At 45.6% G+C, this 12,372-nt stretch overlaps 1 protein-coding gene across 1 annotated transcript in view; it reads left to right on the top strand.

The window, feature by feature from the left end:
- LOC137342225 (raftlin-like) overlaps window positions 1-12,372 on the top strand; it is a 129,247-nt gene that overhangs the window by 52,799 nt on the left and 64,076 nt on the right. The window lies entirely within an intron of this gene.

The following is a 12,372-nucleotide window of genomic DNA, read 5'->3' as shown; positions in this document are numbered from 1 at the left end:
TCTGTGGAGAAAGAAACAGAGTTAATGTTTCAGACCAAAGTCCTTTCATCAGACCTGGAAGATGTTAAAGAGTTAAAGTTTTTAAGCGAGGTGCTGTTCCTCAAGCTTACCTTGAGTTTCATTGGAACAGCATAAGAGGCCGAGGACAGAGAGATCAGACTGGGAGTGGGACGGGGAATTAAAGTGTCAGGGCCACACTTGCAGACAGGGCGGAGGTGTTCAGCAAAGTGATCACCCAATCTGCGTTTGGCCTCCCCAATGTAGAGGAGACCACATTGTGTGCAGCGGAAGCAGTATACTAAATTGAAAGAAGTACAAGTAAATCATTGTTTCACCTGGAAGGAGTCCGCAAGTGTGACCCTGACCTGCCGGTCACTTGCCATTTTAATTCCCCTTCCCACTCATATTCTAATCTCTCTTCCTCGGCCTCTTACACTGTTCCAATGAAGCTCAACGTAAGCTCGAGGAACAGCACCTCATCTTTCATTTAGGCACTTTACAACCTTCCGGACTCAACACTGATTTCAATAACTTCAGATCATAACCACTGCTCCCATTTATTTTTTTATTATTTATTGGACTGCAGCTGCTGGTTATGGTTCTGCTGTTGCCATTTATAGCTCCTCTAGACCGATCTTTTGTTTCTTAACTTGTCCCATTACCACCCTCTTTGCCTTGCACCATCATCCCATTTAATCATTCTTGCCCTCTACCCTATCACAGACCTTCCCTTTTGTTCTTTCCTCCCCTTCCCCCCCCCTCCCTCCCCCCCTTTCCCTGGCTCTGTACTTGCTCAAAAACTTTAACTCTTTAACATCTTCCAGTTCTGGCAAAAGATCTTCGACCTGAAACATTAACTCTGTTTCTTTCTCCACAGATGCTGCCTCACTTGCTGAATTTTTCCAGCATTTTCTGTTTTTATTTCAGATTTCCAATATCCACAGTTTTTTGCTTTTGATTTAATATGGTTAATCTGATTAAGCTCCTGGTCAGTGATGACCCTAAGATGTTGATAGTTGAGTCTTGGTGACAGTATTGAAAGTTCAGGGATATGACTGGGCTTTCTCTTGTTCTAGATGGTAATTGCCTTGCACTTATATATCAGGAATGTTCCCTGCCATTTGTCAGCCCAAGCATGGATATCATCCAGGCCATAGAGTAGGCTGACATGGGCTGCCTCATTATCACAGGAGTTGTGAATAAAGCTGAATGTTGTGGAATTGTCAACGGGGATGGTTATTGATGAAGCACTTAAAGATGGTTTTTCTGAGGACGCTTCCCTGTGGAACTCCTCTAGCTCAGTGCTCTGGGGCTGTGATGATTGGCCTTCGACAGTCACAACCATCTTCCTGTGTGTCAGGTATGACTTCAGCCACTGGAAGGTTAACCCCGGACCCCCATTGATCTCAATTTTGCTAGAGCTCCTTGATGGTATAGTCAGTCAAATGCTGCCTTGATGTTGAAGGCAGCTAATCTCACCTCTCTTCTCTTATTATTCATATTATTTTCATTCCCTTGTCTAGTGTATTGTACCATAAATAGAAAACCAATATAAAGGAACTTGATTATCTACTAGGGAATTATAGTAAATAATGAAGGCTCCACCATAGTCAGTTACTATGAGGGGAATTTTAACCCACTCCAGGACGGGGGGGAGAGGGGTGTGGGGGGGGGCGCTAAATTCTTAAAAATCTGAAAACCGACCCCATCCAGCTGCGAGCGCACCTACTTCCGGTTTAACCTGGGCGGGTTGGGAGGCTGTGTGCCTCAGATTTTAGCAGCCTTTTAGATTTAATGGCTGCGGGCCGGGTTTCTCGGGGCTTGGGAAACCCAGCAGCTAAAGGGAGGCGAGAACTGTCAGATCCAGCAAGTAAATGCTTTTTATAGAACTGCTTGTGTGCCAGGAGGAGCAGGAGAGCTTCCCTGGCCCCCGAAACAAACCTGCCTTGATCGGCCTCCCTCCCCGCGATCTAACGACCCACCCCCCCCGATCTCCAGGCCAACTTGCGATCTCCCACACCTCCACGGGAAATTTCCCCCCCCCACATACGATCTCCCACCTGCGCGATCTCCCCCCGTGCACGATTTCCCTCCCGCGCACGATTTTCCCTCGCTCGAACAACCCCCACGTGATCTCCCCGTCCCCGCGAAATCTCCGTCCCCCCGTGCATGATCTCCCCCACCCCCCCCCCACGCGATCTCCACCCCGCACACGATACCCCCTGCGCACGATCTCTCCCCCTGCGCACGATCTCTCCCCCTGCACGCGACCTCCTCCCCCACCCATGCACACTTTCCCCCACCCCACATGACCCCCCCACCCCGCTGAGCGATCTCCCCCCATTCCCATTGGGTGATCTCCCCCCGCCCCCCCCCATACGATCTCTCCCACGACCCCCACTTGATCTCCACCCACCCCCTCCCTGCGCGATCTCCCCCCACCCCCTCCCTGCGCGATCTCCCCCCACCCCCTCCCTGCGCGATCTCCCCCCACCCCCTCCCTGCGCGATCTCCCCCCACCCCCTCCCTGCGCGATCTCCCCCCACCCCCTCCCTGCGCAATCTCACCCCACCCCCTCCCTGCGCAATCTCACCCCACCCCCTCCCTGCGCAATCTCACCCCACCCCCTCCCTGCGCAATCTCACCCCACCCCCTCCCTGCGCAATCTCACCCCACCCCCTCCCTGTGCGAGCTCCCCCCACCCTCTCCCCACGCGATCGCCCCCCTGTGATCTCCCCCCAATCCACCCCACACAATCTCCCCCCCGGCGCGATCTCCCTCCCCCCACCTCCACGCACTCCCCCTTCCCCCCACAGTGATCTCCCACCCTAATGATTTCTCCTTTCCTCCTCTCTTCTCTCCGCTCCCTGGCTGCCAGCCTCTCAATCTGGCTGGCTGCTGGCCGGGAAACGGAGAAAAAAATTCAAATGAGGTCCTGCTGTTAAATTCAGCATGACCTCCGCATTCCCCCCATTTCAAGCTTTCCCGCCTGCTGCAAGTCGCCCCCACCTCCTCCCCGCCTTCCCGTAAATATCGGGACCTGTAACTCTAGTTGACAGGTTAGAAGATATTGATACTGTCATGTATATAGAGCCAATGTGAAGATGCAGGTTTGCATTTCATCACTGATAAAGACAACTTTTATCTTTAAATTATGTTGGATCACAAATAAAAATGGATCCTTCCAGGGTTTGATCATATTTAAGGTTTTTAGCACTTTTACGCAATTGTTTTTCTACTAACACACAACATCTGTGCAGTTACTACCACTAGTCCCTTAATGTTATTACCAGAAAAAGCTTGGGTGCAATTGTCTAGACTTAAATTAATCTATACGGACTCCGAAGATGTTGTCTTTGATTTATGAAAGCTTAGTTTTCAAGTTTGACCAGTATTGGTTCTCAGGATTACACACTCTCAGGAAAGCTCACAGCGATTCAGTGACAGTTTGGAAACAAGTAACATCTGTTTGGCTTGTTTCCATCGACAGTGTTGAGACTGCTGTCAATATTACTGAGGTGGCTTCAGGCTCTGCAGACACAAAGAGGAATTGATAAAAAGTTCTCCTGAATAAAGAAATATTTTTGGTTTCAGGGCAGACTTCTAGGAATGATAATCCAGGACAAAATTAACAGTCACTTGGACAAGTGTGGATTAATACAGGAAAGCCAGCAGGGAGTTGTTAAAGGCAAATCATGTTTAAGTTACTTGATTGAGTATTTTGATGAGGTAACAGCGAGGTTTAATGAAGGCAATGCAGTTGATGTTGTGTATATGGACTTTCAAAAGGCGTTTGATAAAGTGCCACATTATAGGCTTGTCAGCAAAATTGAAGCCCATGGAATAAAAGGGGCAGAGGCAGCATGGATGCAAAATTGGCTAAGTGACAGGAAACAGAGAGTAGTGGTGAACGGTTGTTTTTTAGACTGGTGGAAGGTATACAGTGGTGTTCCCCAGGGGTCGGTACCAGGACCACTGCTTTTTTTGATATATACTAATGGACTTGGACCTGTGTGTACAGGGCACAATTTCAAAATTTGCAGATGACACAAAACTTGGAAGTGTAGTGAATGGTGAGGAGGATAGTGATAGACTTCGAGAGGACATAGGCAGGCTGGTGGAATGGGACGTGGCAGATGAAATTTAACGCAGAGAAGTGCGAAGTGATACATTTTGGCAGGAAGAATGAGGCGAGGCAATATAAACTAAATGGTACAATTCTAAAGTGGGTGCAGGAACAGAGAGACCTGGGGGTATATGTGCACAAATCTTTGAATGTTGCAGAACAGGTTGCGAAAGTGTTTAAAAAAGCATACGGGATCCTGGGCTTTATAAATAGAGGCATAGAGTACAAAAGCAATGAAGTTATGTTGAAACTTTATAAAACACTGGTTTGGCCACAGCTGGAGTATTGTGTCCCGTTCTGCACATCGCACTTTAGGAATGATGTGAAGGCCTCAGAGAGGGTGCAGAAAAGAATTATTGGAATGATTCCAGGAATGAAGGACTCCAGTTACGTGAATAGACTGGAGAAGCTGGGATTGTTCTTCTTAGAGCAGAGAAGGTTGAGAGGAGATTTGATAGAAGTGTTCAAAATCATGAAGGGTTTAGATAAAGTAAATAAAGAGGAACTGTTCCCATTTGTGGAAGGGCCGAGAACCAGAGGACACAGATTTAAGGTAATTGGAAAAAGAACCAAAGGCGACATGAGGAAAAACATTTTTATGCAGTGAGTAGTTATGATCTGGAATGTGCTGCCTGAAAGGGTGGTGGAAGCAAATTCAATCATGGCTTTCAAAAAGGAATTGGATAAACACTTGAAAAAATTTGCAGAGCTTTGGGGAAAGATTGGGGGAATAGGACTAACTGGATTGCCCTCAGAAAGAGTCGGCACGGGCTCGATGGGCCAAATGTCCTCATTCTGTGCTGTAATCATTCTATGATTCTATGACTAACAGGTCACTGGTTGGCTCATCTGAATCACTGTGGGTTACATGTACAAATTGAATCATTGACCCAGTAAGTTCCAACCAGATGCTTTGACAGTTGCAAAATGTTGCTGTAAATAATTATCTGTGGTTAAAGTTAATGTTGGTTTTATCTTCTCTTCCCCTTGCACAAAAAAAAGATTCATATTACATCACATTGGCAGGATGTGACTAGTGGAGTCCCACAGAGATCTGTCTTGGGGCCTCAATTATTCACAATATTTATTAACGACTTAGATGAAGGTATAGAAAGGGGAGATAGGGTGGATAGAGAGAAACTATTTCCGCTGGTTGGGGATTCTAGGAGTAGGGGGCACAGTCTAAAAATTAGAGCCAGATCTTTCAGGAGTGAGATTAGAAAACATTTCTACACACAAAGGGTGGTAGAAGTTTGGAACTCTCTTCCGCAAATGGCAATTGATACTAGCTCAATTGCTAAATTTAAATCAGAGATAGATAGCTTTTTAGCAACCAAAGATATTAAGGGATATGGGCCAAAGGCAGGTATATGGAGTTAGATCACAGATCAGCCATGATCTTATCAAATGGCGGAGCAGGCTCGAGGGGCTGAATGGCCTACTCTTGGGATTTCCGGCATGCTATCCTCTTTTTCTACTGTAAATACTGACTCAAAGTAATTGTTCAACATGTCCGCCATTTCCCCATTGTCAATGACAATATCCCCACTTTCAGTTTTTAAGGGGCCAACACTGCTCCTGACCACCCTCTTTTTTCTAATATAACTATAAAAGTTCTTCGTATTGGTTTTGCTATCGCTTGCAAGTTTCTTTTCATACTCTTTTTTTGTAGCTCTTACAATCTGTTTTGTGACCCTTTGTTGATCTTTGTATCTTTCCCATTCGCCAGGATCTGTGCCATTTTTTGCCTTTTTGTATGCCCTTTCCTTATGTCTTATACTGTCCCTTACCTCTTTAGTTGTCCACGGCTGTTTTTTTTGGCAAGTAGAGTTCTTGCCCCTCAGGGGTATAACCGATTCTGTATCACGTTAAATGTTTCTTTAAACATTTCCCACTGATCATCAGTCGTTTTACCCATTAACAGATTTGCCCAGTTTACTGTGGACAGTCTCTGTCTCATCCCATTGAAGTCGGCCTTGCCCAAGTCTAGAATCTTAGCAGCTGATTCACTTTTTTTCCCTTTCAAACACCACATTGAACTCGGTCATGTTATGATCACTACTGGTTAGATGTTCACGCACAGTTAAGCCATTAACTAAATCTGGTTCATTACTCATTACTAAATCTAGTATGGCTTGCCCCCTTGTTGCCTCCAGGACATACTGCTGTAGAAAACTATCCCGGACACACTCAAGAAATTCGCTACCTTTCTGACAGTTGCTAGTCTGCTTTTCCCAATCTACGTGAAGGTTAAAGTCCCCCATTAAGACCACTATGACTTTCTTACATGCTTGTCTAATCTCTGCATTTATACAATCTAGCACTTCAGAGCTGCTGCCAGGGCTCCTATATACAACTCCCACTATAGTCTTAGATCCTTTCCTATTTCTCAATTCAACCCATAAGGTCTCTGTTGGCTGCTTACCTCTCGTTATATCCCCCTTTATCATTGAAGTGATTTCATCTCGAATCATTAAGGCTACTCCTCCCCCTCTTCCATTTTCCCTATCTCTCCTGTCGACCTTATAACCTGGTATATTTAGTTCCCAATCCTGACCATCCTGCAGCCAAGTCTCAGTAATAGCTATCATGTCATACCCTCCAATTTGAATTTGAACCTGTAGTTCATTTAATTTATTCCTTATACTCCGTGCATTTGTATATAGAACTCTTAGTTGGGCCACACACCCTAGCCTGACCTTCAGCTTTGATGACATTCCAGAGTTAGGTTGTGCACTGCATTCAGGCTGCATTTACACTACAACTGCAGTATCAAAGTGAAACAGTTTCACCCTTATGCTCTAATGGCTTTTATCGGGCAGTTAGTATAGGAAAGTCTGGTCATCTGATCGGAAACTCTGAATCCATTAGGGGCTTCCCCACTGTGAGGTGAAGATGTTATAACATCTACAATGAAAATAATTTGAAAGTGTTACACCTTGGATGATCAAAGAAAAACACTGTAAATATGTTAAAAGTGTCTCAAAATAAAAGTATTTTGAACATTTTTAAACACATCTAAATATGTCATACTTAAACTCTGTATACTACAGCCAGACAGTATTAAGTTGATTGAGCACATATAAAAAGCATTGCAACTCAACATATCCAAGCTCAACAAATTTAATGACTTCAAATAATTTAAAGCTTGAGCTTTCCAGATTGTATATTTTAAGAATCCTTTGAGTTAAAGGGACAGCACTAGTTCTATGATGATGTTGAGATGCGATTCTGTTCCACAGAGTGTTAGAATGTGGATTAACTTCCATGATTCTCTACACAGAGAGCTCCTGGTCTCGGCTGTCTCATCAGGTAAAGATGGAAAAGCCACCAGAAGTCAACCCAGTCCTAAGAATAGTCAGGTTGCCTCAACTGGATTCAGAACTTCTACTGAGACAATAGAAGGATTGATTACCAACTGGGCAGCTTACTTTTTCCTTTCGGTACCTACATTCAATTGGCATTATGAACAATAGTCAAGCTGACTGAAAGAAAAACCATTATTTCAAGATTTCATTCTCTCATTTCACTATAGTCTCAGTTTTAACACAACAACTTGCATTTATATAGTGCCTTTAACGTAGTAAAACATCCCAAGGGCGCTTCACAGAAGCGTAATCAGACAACAAAAAAAACACTTGCAGACCTAACCCCTGTAAAATCATATTTCTTACAAACCTAAAACTTTCTTCCAAAAATGACCTAAATAGATGAATGTAAGGTTTAAAAGATTTGGACAGAAAGGGTGGATTTTACAAATTTGCACTACCAGCTTGGAGCTTCATATGCCAGGAGCACATATCATGAATTTAGGCATGAAGGTCAGGACATCCCACTGAGATCTCTGCCATGGATGGAAAGAAGGATCAACATACTGACCTCTGAGTCTGAATTCCTGATATGCACTCCTGGGGGTCAAAGCTCTGCCCATGTTTGTAAAATTACTCTTTTGTGCTTTATCATGCCTTAGTAACATTGCAAAGTGCTTGTTTACACATAGCACTGACCTTCACTCCAGTCCCCTAAATACTAGGAAACCTGATCCATCAAGTGTTACTCACTGGCATTGACAATGACAGTTGCTCACTTTGGGTTAAGTATAGCTCCATAAATTTAAAGGTGTTTATAACTTGTGTCTCTCTTGCTGTTCATAAATCTCATTCCTAACGTTTCCTCAAGTTGACAACTCTGGAACTTTTCAACTAGCTGGAGTGGGCGTAAGTGACAAATGTAATAAAATGTAATCTGAATCTCCATGGGACAAAATACCTGATCAGCTAATCATATTTGATATGATGTATTTGGCAGGTATGTTTGTCTGAAAAGACAGAGATGCTGCAGTTTTAAACAAAGAAACTTGTGGGTGAAGTCCCGCTATAGAATATTAGCATACAAGTGTATTTACATAGAGATATCCAGCTTTTTGCAGGTGGGGCTGGATACACATGTTGAAACTAGTGATGGGGTTGCATGATTTTTCAATATTGCAAGCCCTATACATAAAAAAGTGAGACTCCCATACACAAATAAACAAGATCACATGAGGCTTCCCATCACCCTTTCCCCTAATCCTCTCTCTCCTTCGTCTCTTTGAAGCCTGTTTTTTTCACTCTCCTCTTCTCATTTTTTCTCCATCTTCCTATCCTCCCTTTATCTGGTCTTCTCTCTCTTCTACTCTCTCTTCTTCCCTGTCCTCTTTATCTCTCTTTCTCTCTCTCTCTCCCTCCTCTTCTCCTCTGGTCCTTTCTTTCTCTCGTTTTCTTCTTTGGTCTTCACTCTGTCTCTGTCTCAGTCTCTCTCTTGTTTGGAGCTCTCTCCTATTTGTTTCTCTTTGCCTCTTTTAGGTCACAATACATCTTTAGAAACGTTCCATTATCTTCAGAAATATAACCCCCACTTCAAAACATGTTTCCCTGTGAACATGGGAATGGAAGAGATTGGCTGGGGTCACTAAAGCAGCACAGGGTGCAGGAGAAAATGCTTCAGCACTTAAAATAGCTGGGCCTGGAGGACTGATGAAGGCTGCTTACTGACAGGTCAAAATTCGCCAGTAAGCAGCCTTTTCCAATCAACCAGCCCAGGAACGTTAAACAGTTTGGAGATGTTGAAGATGGCTTTGTGCACAAGAGGGAAAAAAGGGAGCCAGCAGGATTTTGTGTGCCATGGATATTACTACATTAACACTTTCATATGAAATTGCTCTCGATTGCGAGTTTAACTAAGACTTATTTCAATCAGGTTGTAGTGGACGAGGAATTTCATACAAATGGGTTAATCATAGTGTGATTTCACCCACTGTATATACCCCTATATTTGGGATGTTCTAGCTTTTATCTTTGCGGGCCACATAATTGCATATGATGGAGCATTGGTAGCTACATATAAACTTTAGCTCCCTGTTCCCATTAATCTGTATGTCCCCCACCCAGAATGTACTCTGGGTGGGGTACTTCAATGTCCATCACCAAGAGTGGCTCGGTAGCACCACTACTGACCAAGCTGGCCGAGTCCTGAAGGACAGCTGCCAGACTGGGCCTGCGGCAGGTGGTGAGTGAACCAACATGAGGGAAAAACAAACTTGACCTCGTCCTCAGCAATCTAACTGTCGCAGATGCATCCGTCCATGACAGTATTGGTAGGAGTGACCACCGCATAGTCCTTGTGGAGACAAAGTCCCATCTTCGCACTGAGGACACCATCCAACGTGTTGTGTGGCACTATCACCGTGCTAAATGGGATAGATTCAGAACAGATCTAGCAGCTCAAAACTGGGCATCCATGAGGCGCTGTGAGCCATCAGCAGCAGCAGATTAGTATTCCAGCATAATCTGTAACCTCATGGCCTGGCATATTCCTCACTCTACCATTACCAACAAGCCGGGGATCAACCCTGGTTCAATGAGGAGTGTAGAAGAGCAGGCCAGGAGCAGCACCAGGCGTACCTAAAAATGAGGTGCCAACCTGGTGAAGCTACAACTCAGGACTACATGCATGCTAGACTGTGGAAGCAACGTGCTAAATACAGAGCTAAGCGATTCCACAACCAACGGATCAGGTCAAAGCTCTGCAGTCCTGCCACATCCAGTCTTGAATGGTGGTGGACAATTAAACAACTAACGGGAGGAGGATGCTCTGTAAGCCTTCCCGGTCCTCAATGGTGGCCGAGCCCAGCACGTAAGTGCAAAAGATAAGGCTGAAGCGTTTGCAACCATCTTCAGCCAGAAGTGCCGAGTGGATGATCCATCTCGGCCTCCTCCCGATATCCCCGCCATCACAGAAGCCAGTCTTCAGCCAATTCGATTCACTCCACGTGATGTCAAGAAACGGCTGAGTGCACTGGATACAGCAAAGGCTATGGGCCCTGACAACATCCCGGCTGTAGTGCTGAAGACTTTTGCTCCAGAACTAGCCAAACTATTCCAGTACAGCTACAATACTGGCATCTACCCGACAATGTGGAAAATTGCCCAGGTATGTCCTGTCCACAAAAAGCAGGACAAATCCAATCCGGCCAATTACTGCCCCATCAGTCTACTCTCAATTATCAGCAAAGTGATGGAAGGTGACGTCGACAGTGCTATCAAGCAGCACTTACTCACCAATAACCTGCTCACCGATGCTCAGTTTGGGTTCCGCCAGGACCACTCGGCTCCAGACCTCATTAGAGCCTTGGTCCAAACATGGACAAATGAGCTGAATTCCAGAGGTGAGGTGAGAGTGACTGCCCTTGACATCAAGGCAGCATTTGACTGAGTGTGGCACCAAGGAGACCTAGTAAAATTGAAGTCAATGGGAATCAGGGAGAAATCTCTCCAGTGGCTGGAGTCATACCTCGCACAAAGGAAGATGGTAGTGGTTGTTGGAGGCCAATCATCTCAGCCCCAGGACATTGCTGCAGGAGTTCCTCAGGGCAGTGTCCTAGGCCCAACCATCTTCAGCTGCTTCATCAATGACCTTCCCTCCATCATAAGGTCAGAAATGGGGATGTTCGCTGATGATTGCACAGTGTTCAGTTCCATTCGCAACCCCTCAGATAATGAAGCAGTCCGTGCCCGCATGCAGCAAGACCTGGACAACATTCAGGCTTGGGCTGATAAGTGGCAAGTAACATTCACACCAGACAAGTGCCAGGCAATGACCATCTCCAACAAGAGAGAGTCTAACCACCTCCCCTTGACATTCAACGGCATTACCATCACCGAATCCCCCACCATCAACATCCTGGGGGGTCACCATTGACCAGAAACTTAACTGGACCAGCCATATAAATACTGTGGCTACAAGAGCAGGTCAGAGGCTGGGTATTCTGCTGTGAGTGACTCACCTCCTGACTCCCCAAAGCCTTTCCACCATCTACAAGGCACAAGTCAGGAGTGTGATGGAATACTGTCCACTTGCCTGGATGAGTGCAGCTCTAACAACACTCAAGAAGCTCGACACCATCCAGAACAAAGCAGCCCGCTCAATTGGCACCCCATCCACCACCCTAAACATTCACTCCCTTCACCACCGGCGCACTGTGGCTGCAGTGTGTACCATCCACAGGATGCACTGCAGCAACTTGCTAAGGCTTCTTCGACAGCACCTCCCAAACCTGCGACCTCTGCCACCTAGAAGGACAAGGGCAGCAGGCACATGTGAACAACACCACCTGCACGTTCCCCTCCAAGTCACACACCATCCCGACTTGGAAATATATCGCCGTTCCTTCATCGTCGCTGGGTCAAAATCCTGGAACTCCCTACCGAACAGCACAGTGGGAGAACCTTCACCACACGGACTGCAGCGATTCAAGAAGGCGGCTCACCACCACCTTCTCAAGGGCAATTAGGGATGGGCAATAAATGCTGGCCTCGCCAGCGATGCCCACATCCCATGAACGAATATAAAAAAATACTAACGGAGATTGGTTTGATTCATTCACCAATGAAGCAACAGTGTTAAAAGCAGCCCTGTGCCAAATTCTCGTCGAGGCCCACAGAATTCGAACAGGTCAAATCAGCAAATAATAAATATGAGCTCAACTAGGACTGTATTTCCTGTGCTTTGAGGGCTGGATTGCCAGGGCTGCAGGTTGGACAACCCTGCTCTAGCAGAGAGCTGATATAGACACGAATGGCCGATTGGCTTCCTTCTGATGCTGTAAACTTCTGTGGTTTGATGCTGTAGTACATCATAGAGATTCAGGTACATTCTTGAAATTGTTTTCCAAATTTGAAAGCCGCATCAGTTAGGTGGCAGATGTG

This window comes from Heptranchias perlo, chromosome 2, assembly GCF_035084215.1.
Source record: "Heptranchias perlo isolate sHepPer1 chromosome 2, sHepPer1.hap1, whole genome shotgun sequence".
NCBI classification, from domain to species: Eukaryota; Metazoa; Chordata; class Chondrichthyes; order Hexanchiformes; family Hexanchidae; genus Heptranchias; species Heptranchias perlo.
The sequence above is the reverse complement of the archived record's forward strand: the minus strand, read 5'-3'. Positions and strand labels throughout refer to the sequence as shown.